The sequence below is a fragment of the Elephantulus edwardii genome, unplaced genomic scaffold, assembly GCF_000299155.1.
Source record: "Elephantulus edwardii isolate Elephantulus edwardi_28Jun2011 unplaced genomic scaffold, EleEdw1.0 scaffold00086, whole genome shotgun sequence".
NCBI classification, from domain to species: domain Eukaryota; kingdom Metazoa; phylum Chordata; class Mammalia; order Macroscelidea; family Macroscelididae; genus Elephantulus; species Elephantulus edwardii.
This window is the reverse complement of record NW_006399836.1, coordinates 3,934,906-3,952,738: the sequence shown is the minus strand read 5'-3', so window position 1 is coordinate 3,952,738 and position 17,833 is coordinate 3,934,906.

Below are 17,833 nucleotides of genomic sequence, written 5' to 3'. Positions count from 1 at the left end.
TTTCTAATCCCAGTTTGAATAAACCTCCCTTCTTCTCTGGGCTCTGTAGCAATACTGCTCTCTAAGGCTCAGGCAATCTACAATTCTCCAAGTCGCAAGCTGTCTCCTTTCTGCCCATCTGAGAAACTTCCTAAGCTTACCTGAGCCCTACCTAATGCTCTTTTTCTCTCATATTTGGACTTTTTTAAATGGCATGACCAATTCCTAAGTGTATTTGAGTGAGACTAGGTGAGGCTGAGGAGAGTCCTGGGGCCTTGATATTTGGGGAAGAGGTTGCTGGTGGCTTTGAAAAAGTCCTTTAGGTGTTTTTCCCCCCTTGGACATTCTCATCATTGCATCTTTTTCACACTCCCAGAATATTTTCTAGTAATTTCTTAAAACTTAGGTAGGAAGTAAAAACTAGCAAGCAAGAAAGCACACACACATTTTTTAGGTGTTTTGTCTACCAGCAAATAGAATGTGTTTCTTTTTATTTGAGTAAATAAAAGATTACAAAGAAACATTTACTTTTTTTTTTTTTTTGCAGATGATACAAGTATTTTTATTGGATTTTTCAGGGGCAGGGGACTCAAACAAAAACCACTATGGTTTCATTTTGTCTCAATTCTTTCCTCTGATAAAACAAAGCACTGGTATTTCCTAGAACATCAACATCCAGTCACCAGCAGTTAAAAGACTTTAAAGTTAAATTCGATGATTCAATGAAAGATGCAGAACAAAACTTCACTCTCCTCTTAACCACTAGAAGTTTCTGGGACTCTTAGCCTTTTCTTTCCTCGGTTGTGAAGTCTGTTAGATCAGTAACTCTCCCGAGAAAACTCCACAAAGTCGTAGGGTGCATACGGAATAGTAGATCCCGAATGTGCATACATCACGGACAGAACTAAGGCTACCTTGGCCCCGGGTCACCAGGTTTACGCATGTTTGCTCTGAAACATTTACTCTTGGCACAAAATTCTTACAATACAGAAATAAGGGGAGCTCTAGTGGCCTAGTGGCAAGAAGCTGCACTGCAATCCCAGAGACTCATGGTTCAAATCCACCAGATGTTCTGCCGGGAAAGGAGGGAAAATCTCCTCCTGTACCAGTCAGATCTGATCTGATGGTACACAGACACAAAATAAAAAAAAAACCAAAAAACAAAAAAAAAACCCCAGAAATAATTATTTACAGAGTCAACTATGAAAAGTAACACCACATATCTTCTCTCCTTCCTGGAGGCAAACTATTAGCAATTTTGGTTTGAATCGTGCTCTTCCAGGCCTGTCTGTACCGCTGCAGTTACCACGGCTTTTCCCTTTCCTCCCTCCCCTTCTTTTTGCTTCTTGCTTTCTTCATTTTTGTCTTAGTTGCATAACGTTACTGCAACAGAAATACCATAAGGGGGTGGCTTTAAAGAACAGACATTTATTTTCGCACAGTTCTGGATCTTGAAAGTTTAATTCAGGGCCTAGGCTGTGTGATGTCTTCCTTGTCGGTAGTTCCAGGCATGGTTCCTTGGCTTAGAGAGGATCTTCAGATAGTGTCTGTGCATCTTTGTATCTGTTCTGATCTTCTTAACACTTGATCTTGATCAAAAGGCTAAAAAAATTGCTCTTGAAATGGTTGGGTTCAAAGTCCACCCTATACTAGTGTGACCTCAAGTGACAGATTAACTACTGGACAAGGTTACGTTATGGAAGACGATTACATTACACTAAACCAGTTGCCTTTGAGTCAGTTACCAAGCATAGTGATCCCATGTGTGTGAGAATAGAATTGTACCCACAGTGTTTTGAAGTCTGTTTACAAGTCCCTATCCTGGGGCGGGAAATTCAAATCACTAACATTTGGTTAGTGGTTGAGCACCAGGGACTTCTTTACATCAGATGTCAGATAATTACATGAGCTGATATTACATTATAGAATATAAACCACTCTACCAGGAGCCAACTGACTTAGTCAGTGTAGCCTCTTCATGCCAAATAGAGTGGTGTTTGGTCAAACAACAGAGAACTGTAATTCAGCCATGTGGACACATAACACTACCATCCCACACGGATGGAAAAGAAAGTGTGCATATTTAAAGTGATCATATTGGGAAGTTTTAACATATGTATCCACATATTTGTTCCCATTCCCAAGAGAGGTAATCCAACAAAATGTGGAAATTATCGAACAATATCATTACTCTCACATACAAGCAAATTATTGCCAAAGATTATTAAAAAAACAGCTAGAATAGTATATTGACAGAGAACTACCAGAAGTTCAAGATGGGTTTAAAAGAGGCCCTGGCACCAGGGATATCATTGCTGGTGTCAAATGGACTTTTGCTGATAGCAGGGAATACCAAAAGAATGTCTATTTGTGCTTTGTTGATTATGCAAAGGCATTTGATTATGTGGATCATATAAAATTATGGCTTACATTGGGAAGAATGGAAATCCCAGAATACTTCATTGTGTTCTCACAAAATCTACACCTAGACCAAAAGCTGTTGTGTGAACAAGGGACGAAGAAAGCACTACATGGTTTAAACTTAAGAAAATGTACATTAAACTTGTATCTGCTCTCTCTACCTATTCAATCTGTATGCTGAGAAAATTATTTGGAAAAACTAGACACTATGAAGAAGAATTTGGCATCAGCTTGGAAAAGTGGAAGGTTGGCAAAAGAGAAGAAGACCATCAATGAGGTGGATTGACACAGTGACTGCAGCAATGGCCTTAAGTGTGTCAGAGATGATGAGGACGGCACAAGATAGGACAAGGGTTAGACCTGTTGTTTATAAGGTCACTATGAGTCATATTCAACTTGATGGCACCTAACAACAATATGCACTATGAAATCATCACTACAATTGAGATGTTAATATATCCATCACCCCAAACAAGATCACTAGATTAATAGGCAAAATTATGAGCCCTAGTGGCCTGGTCAGTAGGGATTTGTGCTGCCAACCCAAAGGTGGTGCCTCTCTGAAGGTTCAAATCCACCACCTGCTCTGAGGGAGAAAGGTGGGCAGTCTCTCCCTTGGAAACCTGCTGGAGGGTCAACTATGGGTCAGTTCTGACTCAACTATGGGTCAGTTCTGACTCCATAGAAATGAGTTATTTATTTTATAGACGTTAAGTGTGTGTGTGTGTGTGTGTGTGTGTGTGTGTGTGTGTCCCCACTCAGAACCACCTTGTCTTTTCCAGGTTGTCTTGAAGCCAGGCAGAGCTGTGGAGTTACATTCTGGCCAATGAGATAGCAGGTACAGTTGGACTGAATGGTAGCTTCTATGAAAAGGTTTTAAAGGAAAGGGATTTGCCTCAGTCTCCCATTTCCTCCTTCTGAGAACTAGAATAGAGATGTGATGACTGTTAGATCTTAGGGCATGAGGTAACTTGGGAAAGCAAGGTGCACAAGACAGAAAAAAGGGAGGGATGTGGTGGAGAAAATCGTTTGCTTCCGAACATATGTTACCAGTTGGGCCCCTGACACTAGTCCTGGACCATCTACTTTTGGCCTTTTCACTTAATGGAGAAATTCTTGCTTTGTTAGTTTTGAGGTTTTATAATCCACATTCTTAACAGTATTTTACAATAATTAGTCCTTGATTTTAGGGTTGTGAATGTGATTGTGGAATATCACTGATGTGGGGCGGGGGGAAGTTGTGGAAATCTAATCCAGGCTTCCCTTCACTCATCTGGAGACCTACACCCTTCACTCTCTCTTCTCCCTTCTCTTCTTAGCATTCTGCTCCTCTATTCCATGGCAAAAAAACCCTGTGGTGTTGATGCTCACAGCTCACCCTCTCTACCAGCTTATTGTAGCTGAAATTTGACTGTCCCATGACAGCTCAACAGCTCCTTGTCCTTGACAATCACAGGAGCAAAGGTCCTGTATCTCACCTCTTCTATGTCTCAGGCACTAACTTTGCAGTCCCCCCTGGAGTCTGAAAATTTTGAGTAGCCATCTATAATACATCTCTTTATTTCAACTCCTCTAGAGCAGAAGGACAAGACAGAAACCAAAGGCTCAAAGAAGAGACTTCTCTGCACTACAAACAGTCTGCAGGATCCATTGTCTTAACTACCCTGAGACCAGAAGAACTAGATAGTGCCCAGCTGGCATTATCAACTGTTCTAATAAGGGCCACAATTGTTGGACTCTGAAAAAAATTAAGATTGTTGAACAGAACCTCAAATTCCTAATAATAAAACAGACTTGCTGGGCTGACTGAGACTGGAGGACTCCTTGGGACAATTCTTGTCCTGAGATACACTTCAGACTTTGGGCTGAAATCAACCCCTGTGGTCACCTAGTGCCTGAATAACAAATTGCCTCAAAAAAGGAAAGGGGGGGGGGGAAGAAATCACCCATTGTTGTTGTTGTTGTTGTTGTTGTTGTTGTGTACCATAGAGTCGGAACCAACCCATAGCTGACCCTCCAGCGGGCTTTCAGAGGCAGTAAATTGCATGGGAGGAGATTGCCCATCCTTTTCCTGCAGAGCAGGACGCCTAGAACGGAGATTGCAGTGCAGTTTCTTGCCATTAGGCCACCAGAGCTCCCTATAAAGTTCTGTACTCCTTTATAAAATCACCTACATGAGATCAAACAATTAGTAATTAGTTTAGAACAAAGGTAAGAGTGGAAGGGAAAAGAGAAACCTGATTAATAGAAATAGCACAAGCAGCATGGAAATGATGAGAATGTTAAGACATTATGAAGATGTAAGCAGTATCTCTGAGCACGCTCGGTAGAAATTGTTGAATGGAAATGTAAAATATTATGTTGTCTTTCACTGAAGACACAATGAAGTATTAGTGAACACAACAGTTGTCATGACGTCAGTTCTGGTTCATGGCCACCCCACGTGGGTCAGAGCGGAGCTGGCCTCACAGGCCTTCCAAGGGCTGATGTTTGGAAGTGTATCAGCAGGCTGTTCTTTCAATGAACGTCTGGAGGACACCTGAGCAGCGGAGCACCAATCTCAGATGCCTCTTGCAAAACTCTTCAACACTAACTCCTTCAGTCTCCTCTCCTGAAGCCAAGCTCTCAGTCCCATGTCATCTTCTCTCCCACAGTCACATTCATTGAGAACTCGGGCATCTGGTCTCCCAGCAGGGGCAGGCAGTGGAAAGCAGAAAGGTTAGGGTGCTGGGAGCTAAGTGATGCTTCCAGTCTAAACTCTTGCCATCACCATAGGAACCTCAGAACCCTCAAAACCTTGGTCTCTAACACCACTGATAGTTTCCACACCCTCACATTCCCGCTTCAGAAGCATAGTAGTCAGGAGCCTTGTCATGCCTCTGCTCTGTCTCTCTCAGGCTCTCTCTGCCTCATCTTGGGGTGGCTCAAGGAGTTGGCCACCGATTTCATGGCATCCCCACACACTGGGATGACTCACTGTCCAGGGCAGCACCATCCTCATGGTTAGTCATGGACTGGACTGTGATGCTGCATCTCGACTCCTTAACTCGCTGCCATCAAGGTGGATTCGGCTCCTAGCTGATTGTTCAGTGGACTTTCAGAGGCTGTGTATCAAATGGGAGGAGATTGTCCATCTTTCTCCTGCTGAGCAGCTGGTGGGTTAGAACTGTGTGCCTCAATTGATAACAGTGCATCTAAATTCCAAAATCAATCTCCATAATAGTCTATGTGTTTCCTACTGCCAAAGGGGCCCTTTAGAGTAGTGAGAGAAGACATTCACCCTGAAACCCACAGCGTCCCTTTTCAGCAGGAAGTAGCTAAGAGAATACGCCATCCCCTTTTCCTTATGAATCAGGGTGAAGTCTCTCTCAGGGAGGAGTGATAGGGAATGGCAAGGGACACACTGACAAAGGAGATTAATCAGAACTGGCTTTGACAAGCACTGTGGCAATTGGACAATTAAAACAGACATTGGGGGGGGAAAGAAGAATGAACTGGGGAGGAGGGTGGAGAAAACAGTGCAACAATGAATGAATGAAAACCCAAAATCTCTGTAAATGTTCATTAAAACTAATAAAATTTAATAATAAAAAAAATAACTATGTGCCTGTCGAATCCTCAGTATAACTCCTTGCCCTCTAGGTTATGACCCATAGGGGTTTGTTGGTTTGTTTGGGTGTTTTTTTTTTAATTTATCATGGTTTGAGTGAAAGTTTACAGAGCAAGTTACTTTTCCATTCAACAGTCTATACACTTGTTTCATAACACTACTTGCAGTTCCCTTGCTGTACTGGCACTCCCCACTTCCTCCCTAACTCCCCTTCCTCCTCTTTCCTTGCCCCTTCCTGCCTGGTGACCTTTGTTTGGGTCAGACCTACAGGATTTGCACTGAATGATCTTGGAAAACAGATCACCAGGCATTTCTTCCGAGTCCATCTTAGCCTAAAAGCAGCGTTGAAATCCATCATTAGCAACAAGAAAGCTTCAACTGATGGAGGAGTGGTAGGACCTGGGTCTCCTACATGGGAGAGAATTCTACCACTGAGCCACCACTGCCCTCCTGGCCCCATCATCATCATCATCACCACCACCACTCTCCAGTTGGAACCAATTCATTGCTGACCGTCTAGTGGGTTTTCGAAGGCTGTAAATAGCATGGGAAGAGAATTCAGCTCTTACTTCCTTGGAGTGGCTGGTGGATTTGAAGAGCCAGAGATGTGGGGTCTTCAGCCAACAGTGCAACTGTTCACCGACTAGGCCACCAGAGCTCCCAGGACAGTCAGGCTCTTTTTGCTCCTGGCCTGAACCCCATGGTCACTCTCCTGAGCTATTTATCCTCTCAGCACCTTTGGTGCCCCTTTCTCCCAAGCGCCCTCTCCCTACCTCCTCTAGGGCAGCAATCCACAAACCTCCTGCCAGGGTCAGGTGGGCAAATGTTTTCTACTTTCCTGGTCTTTCTTCTCTTGTGGCAAGAAAGCGGCCATAGACAATAGGTAAGTGAGTGGGCGGGGCTGTGTTCCCACAAAATTGTATTTACAAAAGCAGACAGCTGGCTGCATTTGGCACATGCGCCTGCTGCCTGATTCCTTCCCTACGACTGGGTTCTACCAGTCTTTTTCATTTTTGTTCCAGTTTACAAATAATGGTTTTTTTCATTCAATCTTTCATAAACATTTTTTTTATATGCATACACATTTTGTTTTATATACATACACATATTTATAACATTGACTACAGTAGATTAGGAAGTTGTGGTGGCTTAACTGGCAGTGAGTTGCACTGCCAACCTAAAGGTAGGCAGTTCAAATCCACCAGCTGCTCCAAGGAAGAAAGATGGGCATTCTCTGAAAACCCACTGGAGGATCTGCTGTAAGTGATTCTGACTCAGTGGCAATGAATTTTCTGAAAGCATCAACAGAGAACTGCCAGAAGTCCAGGCTGGGCTTAGAAGGGGGCATGGTACTAGGGATATTGTAGCTAATGTTAGGTGGATCTTGGGTGAAAGCAAAGAGTACCAGAGGAATGACTGTGTTTCATTGATTATGCAAAGGCATTTGACTATGTGGATCACAGCAAACTGTGGCTGACTCTGAGAAGAATGGGAATCCCAGAACACTTGATTATGCTAATGCAACACCTATAGTTGGACCAGGAAGCAATCGTCAGAACAGAGCAAGGAATGTCCTTTCTCCATACCTTTTCAACCTATATGCAGAACCAATTATTCGGGAGGCTGGGCTGTATGAGGAGAAATGTGGTATCAGGATTGGAGGAAGATTCATCAACAATCTGTATTATGCAGATGACACAACCCTGTTTGCTGAAACTAAGGAGGACCTGAAGTGCTTACTGCAGAAGGTCAAGGACTGTAGCCTTCAATATAGATTGAGGCTCAATCTCAAGAAAATGAAAGATTATTACTAGTGGGCCAATTGGAAGCATCAGTATGAATGGTGAAGAGATTGAGATTGTTAACAGCTTTAGTTTGCTTGGCTCCACAGTCAACGTTCTTGACACCAGCATCCAGGAAATTAAAAGACATATTGCGATGGGAAAGTGCTGTTAGGGACCTCTCCAAAGTACTGAGGAGCGATGGTGTCACTCTGGAGACTTAGGTGCGTCTGATACAGGCCATGGTCTCTGCCATTACTTGCTATGCATCAGAAAGCTGGACAGTGACTAGGGAGGATAGGGGAATTGATGCCTTTGAGCTGTGGTGTTGGAGAAGAGTATTGAATGGACTGCTGAGAACACAAACAGGTTCATCCTCGAAAGGGTTAAACCAGACTGCTCCTTAGAGGCAAGGATTCTGAGGCTTCATCTGACATAATTTGGACATGTAGCAAGGAGGGACCAGTCCTTGGAGAAGGACGTCATGATCGGAAGGGTGGAGGGACAGTGCAGGAGAGGAAGACCCTTTAAGAGGTTGATTGATTCAGAACTGGGGTAATGAGGTTAGGTGTGTCAGAGACAGTGAGATTGGTACAGGATAGAGCAGAGTTTAGGGCTGTTGTACAGAGAGTCGCTATGAGTCACAGGCGACTCGACAGCACATAACAACAGCAGATGAATATCATTAATAAAAATGTCTAACCAACGTCTTACTATGTATTGCCTTTCCCTTTACCCAACTTACCTCTTTATTAGTCTTCACTCTCCTTTCTCTCCCTTCTCATCCCTGGTAACCATCCAAGAATGATTTTACCTGGGTATAAGTCCTTTCTTAGTTTTTAATAGGAGTGGTTTGATCCCATAATTGTCCTTTTCTGACTGACATCTGTCACTCAGCATAATTCTAGATTCATCCTTGCTGTGCAGTATTTCACGAATTCTTGATCGTTTTGTCAGCGATGTATGTACTCTAGTGTGTGAGTGTGCCATAGTTTCTTTAGCCACTTGTCCATCGATGGACACTTGGCTCGTTTCCATTGTTTTGCTATTGTAAATAACATTGTAGGCAAGTGACTCGACGGCACATAACAACAACAAAAAAATAACATTGCAATAAACAATAGCATGCATATATCTGACTCACAGCTTTCATTTCTTTCCATAAATCAGTCTTGACCCCTTCTTGGATTTTAATTTTTCTTTCTTGGATTTTTAAAAAATGTTTCTGCTGGGGAGGGGGTGAGCAGAGAGAAAAGTGCAACTAAGAATGACTAGAAAGAAACCCTATGTCTCTGTACACTTTCATTAAAATGAATAAATTAAAAAAAGAAAAAATTCTTCTGCTGTGCCAATTTCTTCTCTGCATTCTACAAATACATTGGGCAAGACTAGGGAGGATAGAAGGAGAATTGATGCCTTTGAGCTGTGGTGCTGGAGAAGAGTATTGAATGTACCATGGACTGCCAAGAAAACAAACAGATTCATCCTGGAAAGGGTTAAACCGGGCTGCTCCTTGGAGGCAAGGATTCTGAGGCTTCATCTGACATACTATGGACATGTTGCAAGGTGTGACTGGTCCTTGGAGAGGGACATCATTGCTGGGAGGGTGGAGGGCAGGTGCAGGAAGGGAAGATCCACCATGAGGTGGATTGATTCAGTGACTGGGGTAATTGGGATGGGTGTATTGGAGACAGTGCAATTGGCACAGGACAGAGTTTAGGGCTGTTGTACATAGGGCCACTGTGAGTCGCAAGCAGTTGGACAGCACATAACAACATCATCTGTTTTTTCTTCTTTCGTTTTTCCTACCTTCTTACTGTGAGCAGCTTTGTTTTCTACTCAACAAGTAGCTCACACTTTGTTCTGTGGCATTGATTGCAGCCCCTCCCTCCTACTGTAACAGCACTCTTCTTACTTCCTTCTTGTGGTTACCATTTCCATTTGCCCCTCTTTCCTGTCACTTCCTGCTTGCAAAGCTTTACCTCTGGGAAAAGGCCTTTTTGAAGCTCTTCCCTTAGTCAAAAGACCTCAAGTCTTGGCTTCATTATGAGAAAGTACCTGAAAAGAGAAGGAAGATGTGAAGCATAGGGTAACACAGAGCAGTTTGGGGCTGAATTTAAAGAAATGGACAGGAGACTAGGAGAGACAGTAATGAACACACATCAAGAGTGAGTTCTTTTAATTCATGATCACATCTAAAGCTCTAAAATAGTAAGAAACCAGTTCCTTGACCAAGTGGAGTTGTTGGTAGGGTCACGTAAGAATACTTCTGTCACACAGGAGCCCTGGTGGTGCCGTGGCTACGCATTGACTGTTAACAGAGAAGTCAGAGGTTTCAACCCACCCTCCGTGGGATGAAGTTATGGTGGTGTGCTTCTGTAAAGATTTACAAGCCTGGAAACTCTAATGCAGCAGCTGTCCTAGAAGGTTGCCTCTGAGTTGGAATTGACTTGATGGCAGTGAGTTTATTTAGGGGTTTTTTGTTTATCTTGGAGGATTTGTTTTATATGAAAGAAAAGGAAAATCCAAAAATAAAACTAGTTTAAACCAGACTTTTTCCCCTCCTCTCTAAATAACATCATATATATATATAGGAAATGGCACCCCACAATGTCAGGGACCTTGGCTATGTTTTTTTGCTGCATCATTCACACCCCTATGTCCAAGATCACCTCATGGCAGAAAATGGCTGCTGGGATTCCAGTCATCACCTCTGCTTTTTGAGCCAGCAAGAGGAGATAAGAGATAAGGAGCTGGATACACTCCCTCTGTGATGACGGTTGTTGTTAGGGGCTATCAAGTTGACAACAACTCATAATGACCCTTTGAACAACAGATCAGAACCTTGCTTATCCTGTACCATCCACAGGATCTCTGAGATCAGGACACACTGAGAAAGTACTGAGAAAGTCCACAGTCAGGGACCCCTCCAAGTTAAGGAGAAGTAATGATGTCAGTTTGAGGACTAAGGTGCACCTGATTCAGTCCATGACATTTTCTGTCACTTGCTGTGTACCTGAGAGCTGGACAGTTACTAAGGATGACAGAAGAAGAATTGATGCCTTTGAACTGTGGTGTTGGAGAAGAGCACTGAACATCTCATGAATGGCCGAAAGAATAAACAGCTATGTCTTGAAGAAGGTGCAGCCAGAGTGCTCCTTAGAGGCAAGGATGATGAAGCTTCATCCCACGTACTTTGGCCATGTTGCTAGGGGAGGTTATTCCTTGGAAAAGGACCTCATGCTTGGAAAGGTAGAGGATCACCAAAAGAGAGGAACCCCTCAGCCAGGTGGGCTGACACATGACTGTGACAGTGGATTTGAACGTCTCAGAGATTTGTGAAGATGGCACAAAATAGGACAGATTCAGACTGGTTTTTCATAGGGCCACTATGCATCGTACTTGACTCAAAAGTACCTAATAACAACCACAAATTCTTTTTCCCAGCTTGATGCCTTTTTCCAAGGATTGACCCCTCCTGACAACATACCTGAAGTGTGAGTGATTCATTTTCACCATCCTTATCTCTAAGGAACACTCTGGGTTCAGTTCCTCCAAACAGATGTATTCTTTTGACAGTCCATGGGCTATTCATTACGCTAACACTACACCTCACAGGCATTGATTCACCTTCAGCCTTCCGAATTCACTGTCCACCTTTCAGATGCATAAGAAACAATTGAAAATACCGCAGATTGGATCAGGTGCACCTAAGTCTTTAAACTGATATCTTTGCACTTTAGCACTTTAAAGGGGTTGTCAACAGCAGATTTCCCTGATTTAACGCACCTTTTGACTGCTACCACCACGGGTGTTGATCGTGGATCCAACTGCTGTGAAATCATTGATGACTTCAGTATGCCTAGCTCTGTGGTAGACAGCCTTTATCATAGCCCCCAGTGATCACCATTTCCTGATATTCACGTTCTTGTATAATCTCCTCTCCCTGCATGTGGACTGGACCTTTTAATTCCTTCTTTTGAGTAGGCAGCTCTGGTGACCTTGTGGTAAAAAGCTGCACTGCGACCTTGAAGGCACTCAGGTTGGATCCACCAGTTTCTCCACAGAGGAAGATGAGCAGCCTCCTCCTGTGTGATTTCCTGCCTCTGAAAACCTGCCAGAGGGTCACCTCTGGGTCAGTTTCCACTTGATGGTACACAACAACAATGACTAGAATACAGGACAAATAATAGGATGTCATTTCCAAGATTAGGTTATAAAAAGATAATAATTTTTGTCTTTCTCTCACTAGGTCATACATCCAGGTGCCACATTGTGAGAGAGCCCTGTCCTGAAGTCCATGTGAACGAACTTGGAAATGAATCATTGGCGTGCTGTCCTTGGCCATGTGAATGAGCTCAGAAGTGAATCCTCACCTACTGGAGCCTTCAAAGGATCGAAACCCCAGTTGATGCCTTGATTGCAGCCTCATGACAAAGAGCTAATTAGCTATAGAAACTGAAAAATAAGTATTTTGTCATTTCCTGATACTTAGTTTGGGTTAAATTTTTTTTATGGTCAAGATACATTTATTAGAAAGTTATATCCCCAAATGGGTAGACTTCCCTCCTTGAAAGGAAATAGAGAGGAGAGACTTAGATTTGGGTAATTTTTTTTTTCTTGTTGTGGTATCGTTGAATCAGATCCCACTGGTACAGGAGGAGATTGTCCCTCTTTCTCCAGCAGAACATCTGGTGGATTTGAACCCTGCTCCTTTGGGATTGCAACACAGTTTCTTGCCACTAGGCTACTAGAGCTCCCTAATGTAATACTGGATAACTAAAAAGCTCTGCCAGCCTCGAGGAAAAGAATTGTACTGCCAACCCAGAGGTGGCGATTCTGTGCTGTCAAGTTGCTTGTGACCCATAGCGAATCTATGTATGATACCTCTGAATCCTGCCCTGTCCTGAGCCAGTCTCACTGACTCCGACACACCTACCTCCACTGCCCTAGTTACTGTATCAATCCACCTCATCTGGGGTTTCCTCTCCTACACTGTCCCTCCACCCTTCCAAGCATGATGTTCCTCTCCAAGGATGCCCAAAATATGTGACACAGAACTTCAAAATCCTAGCCTCCGAGGAAGAACTTGGTTTTACCCTCTCCAAGATAAAGCTTTTTGTTTTCTTGGCAGTCCATGGTAACCCAGAGGTAGGAAGGTCAAATTCCCAAGCTGCTCCATGGGAGAAAAATGGGCAATCTCCTTCTAAGCGATTCACTGCCTCTGAAAACCCACTGGATGGTCAGTCATGAATCTGCTCTGACTTGACAGCACATAACATCAACATACACCAAAACCTTCTTTTTAACATTTCTCAGAATTTGCCTTCACACCCACACCTATAGGTACTCAGTCAAAACTTGGCATTATACCTACTTGTATGTGATGTAATTTTTTATCAAATCCAGTCTCTGACATATAGTCCTCCCACTGGCCCCAAAGACCAAAATCTTCATCATACTTCTCCCAAAAAAATTCACCTTTGTTTTATTCATTGACCTATTCAACAACAATTTATTGAATGTGTTTGTGTGTGTATTATATATAGAATATGTGTACATATAGACATATATAGAAACACACATGTATATCCATACATGTGTAACACACACACATACACACGTTGTTGATTGCTTCGAGTCGAGCACGACTCACTGCCTGAAGCCCCTCTACAACTATCTACATTTATCAAAATTCATAGTTTCTAGAGGCATGTTGTTTAGAAATTGGATGACACTCCTGCTTCCAGGCTTGTTTTAGTTGGGGGGAAGTTCCAGCAAACACTGTCCACCATGGGTAACCATTATCACATACACACGCATATATACGTACACACACGTATATATACACACGCACACAATGCATATACACACACACACACACACAGAGATAGATTAATTTCAAGAAAGTTATTCACACCCTTGTAGACACTGACAAGTTCCAGGTATTACATTATCTAACAAACTTGAACATAGATCCCTCCTACTGACATGATTTTGACCTGCCTGTTCCCAGAGAAGTGATACAGAGTCCTTAACCTTTTCATCCCAATGTTGCATTTGCTTTCCTTCCAGACATTTTTCATTAAAATAGTTACAAGAAAATGCTCCTATCTGAATTCCCACGGAAGGATGGTACCGTTCTAAAGCAGATCTCTGTTCCTCAAATATCTCCTCTAACCTAAAGAGAATTTGCTGCTTCTGACATGCTACTGAAACTAGAAGGGGTACTATAAAAAGAGCAAGGGCCACATGTTGTCATTATGTGCCATCGAGTCGCTTGTGACTCATAGCGACCCTATGTACAAGAGCTCTAAACACTGTTCTGTCCTGTGCCAACGTAGCCATCTCAAACACACTCATTCCCACCACTCCAGTCACAGAATGTATCCATCTCATCGAAGGTCTTCCTCTCTCTGCTCTGCCAAACATGATGTCCCTCTCCAAGGACCAGTCCCTCCTTGCAAAATGCCCAAAGTATGTCAGACAAAGCCTCAGAATCCTTCACTCAAAGGAGCATTCCAGCTTCACCCTCTCCAGGACAAACCTATTTGTTCTCCTAGCAGTCCATGGTGTATTCAACACTCTTCTCCAGCACCACAGCTCAAAGGCATCAGTTCTCTTTCATCACTATTCACTGTCCAACTCTCTGATGCATAGCACCTAATTGCAAAGACTATAGCCCAGCGTACCTTAGTCTCCAGCCTGATGTCGTTGCTCTTCAGTACTCTTGAGAGGTCCCTCACAGCTGACTTTCCCAGTGGAATTCGTCTCTTAATTTCCTGACCTTTACCAATTTCAGAAAGGGTAACTGTCTCTGTCAACAGCATCAACAACCCGAAACAAATTTCCATGAGGTCAGATATACCCTTCACACTGCCACGCCTTTTTACTCATCTCAACACCAATCTTACTGCTTTACTAGGTCCAAAATCTGATGCCATAGCTCACAGGTCACACAGAACCATATTGAAGAAGTCAAAAGGTTGTAATCCAGATTAGTAGCAGAATATAGTCAGAACAGCTTCTGAAATGTGTTCACAGGCACTTCAGCCTTAAGCCTCATGGCTGTTTTTACAAAGTCCTCAGACCTGCCAATTTTGGCTATCCTCTCTCTAGTCCTCTAACAAACTTGGGCAAAAGGCTCTTAGGTCTGGTGTAATGGTGTAGTAGTTCCAAGGTCTGCTATCTCTCATGTCAGGTCTCTGGTTCTCTGCTTTGGTTACTATAGCCATTGCTCCTGTGGGCCCTAATCTGGCTGGTTCAAGAATCTCTTGTCTTGAAGGACACATTACATTCTCTTGCTGCTTCTTTGCTGATGGTAAGGTTTCTCTTTCTGCTGCTGGATCTGCTCAATGTAATGATGAGACCAACCAACCCCCTTGGGGATTGGTGGGCCTTATTGATAGGCTTACATGCCCTATTCACATATTCCCACCCACCCACTTGGCAAAGTAAATTCAATGGCTAGGAAAGTCATCTTGAACACTCAACTCTGTACACCACAGGTACACAACTAGAAGCACATGGTTGTGTCATCTCGACAACATGTGAACGAGTTGTGTTCTGAAGATCATCCATGAGGTGGATTGACACAGTGATGACCACAGTGGACTTGAATATTATAGTTGTTGTTGTTGTTGTTGTTATGTGCCATCGAGTCGCTTGCGACTCATAGTGACCCTATGTACAACAGCCCTAAACTCTGCTTTGTCCTGTGCCAATCACACTGTCTCTGACACTCCCATCCCAATTACCCCAGTCACTGAATCAGTCCACCTCATAGAGGGCCTTCCTCTCCTGCGCCGTCCCTCCACCCTCCCAAGCATGATGTCCCTTTCCAAGGACCGGTCTTTCCTCACAACATGTCCAAAGTATGTTAGACGGAGCCTCAGAATCCTTGCCTCCAAGGAGCCACCCGGTTTAACCCTTTCCAGGACAAATCTGTTTGTTTTACTAGCAGTCCATGGTGTTCTCAATACTCTTCTCCAGCACCACAGCTCAAAGGCATCAATTCTCCTTCTATCCTCCTTGGTCATTGTCAAACTCTCTGATGCATAACAAGTGATTGTGAAGACCATGACCTGTATCAAACGCACCTTAGTCTCCAGAGAGACACCATTGCTCTTCAGTACTTTGGAGAGGTCCCTAACAGCAGACTTTCCCATGGCAATGTGCCTTTTAATTATAGAGATTATGAAAATGGTACAGGATAGGACAAGGGTCAGACCTGTTAGTCATAAATCCACCACAAGTTGTAGTCAGCTCAATGGCACCTAACAATAAAAACTTGCTTTCCTAATCTCTTCTAGGTCAACACTGATATCTTTGTCCTGCTGCTTATGCGTCATACTGGTATTTTCATTTGCATATTGGTTATACTCCCTGGACATCTACTAGGAACCTCAAGATTAACACGTCTAAAATTGAACCCGTGTTTTGACCCCTCAGAAATCCTCTATGACTTGATTGAATGAGCTGTGGTGGAGCTTTGGTTAAGGCACTTGGCTGCTAACCAAAAGGTTAGTGGTTCAAATTCACCTAGTGCTCTCTGGAAGAAAGATGAGAAATTCTACTTCTGCAGAGATGTGCAACCTTGGAAACCATATGAGGCAGTTCTGTTTTGGTCTACAGGGCTGCTCTGAGTTGAAATTGAATGATGAAAGTAGATTTTTTGTTTGTTTGGTGAACATTCAGCTGATGCCACTAAGATCCATTTGCACTCTTTTCCCTGGGTTCTGCTTCCTTTGTGCAGATTCCATTCCCAAAGTGGCTTCTATTGTCCTGCTGTCGTAACTCTGTTGTCAGTGACTGGTCAGTCGAGTCTGACTCCTCATGACAGCAGTCCTCCACAGGCTTGTCAAGGCTACTGAGACCTTTCCGAACCAGACGACCAGGCCCACCCTCCAAGGTACCTGGTTGTATGAACCACTAACCTTTGGGCTTGCAATCAAATGATTAACCATTTGTACCACCAACCATTATAAAATTCAAGTCAACCCGTGACAGATTTAAAGTAGGTTTCACTGGTTAAATTTGTTTCATAAACTCAACCTTGAACTACTCATTGTTTTCAGGAATACTGAATGTTCTTAATGGCTGAGCTCTAGGTCACATGTTTCAAGTCCTGGTGATAAGGGTAGAAATTTCAGCCAAAGTATAAGGGCGGAAAGTGGAGGAATGGGTCCTCAAAAGTAAAACCGGGTTACTGTTATCACAAGAAGGCCTTAAATGTGATGCCAGGTGTCAACGAATGTCTATTACATGGCTCCTCTTTATATAGTCCTTTTGTTACATGAATTAATCCTTTATATATCATCATACATCCTGTTTGTTATCTCCATATCCACTGATAAGTTGCTATTATTATTGTTGTTGTTAGGTGCTGTCCAGTTGAGTGTGACCCATAGCGACCTTCTGAACTGCATCCTATCCTGTGCCATCTATCTTCACACTTCCTGACATACTAGAGCCCATTGCAGCAGTCCTCATGTCTGACCTCACCTGGTGGAAGGTCTTCCTCTCCTTCACCAACCCTCCACTCTTCCAGGTATCATGTCCCTCTCCAAGGAATAATTTCTTCTAGCAAGATATCTCATCATCCTTACCTCCAAAGAGCACACCAGCTGCATCCTAGGACATATTTGTTCTTTGGAAGTCTATGGGATGTTCAGTGCTCCAGCACCACAGCTCAAAGTCATAAATTCTTCTGCCATCCCTATTCATTGTGATCAGAAAGACCATGGCTTGAATCAGAGGCACCTTAGTCCTCAAGCTGACATCATTACTTCTCAATAATTTGGAAAGGTCTCTGACTGCAAATTTTCCCAGTGCAATATGTTATGCAAAGATGTTTGACTGCGTGGATCATAACAAACTGTGGCTGACTCTGAGAAGAATGGGAATCCCAGAACATTTAATCATGCTAATGCGAACCCTATACTTGGACCAAGAAGCAGTCGTCAGAACAGAGCAGGGTAACATTGCATGGTTCAAAATTGGGAAGGGTGTAGGCCAGGGATGTGTCCTATATCCATACCTT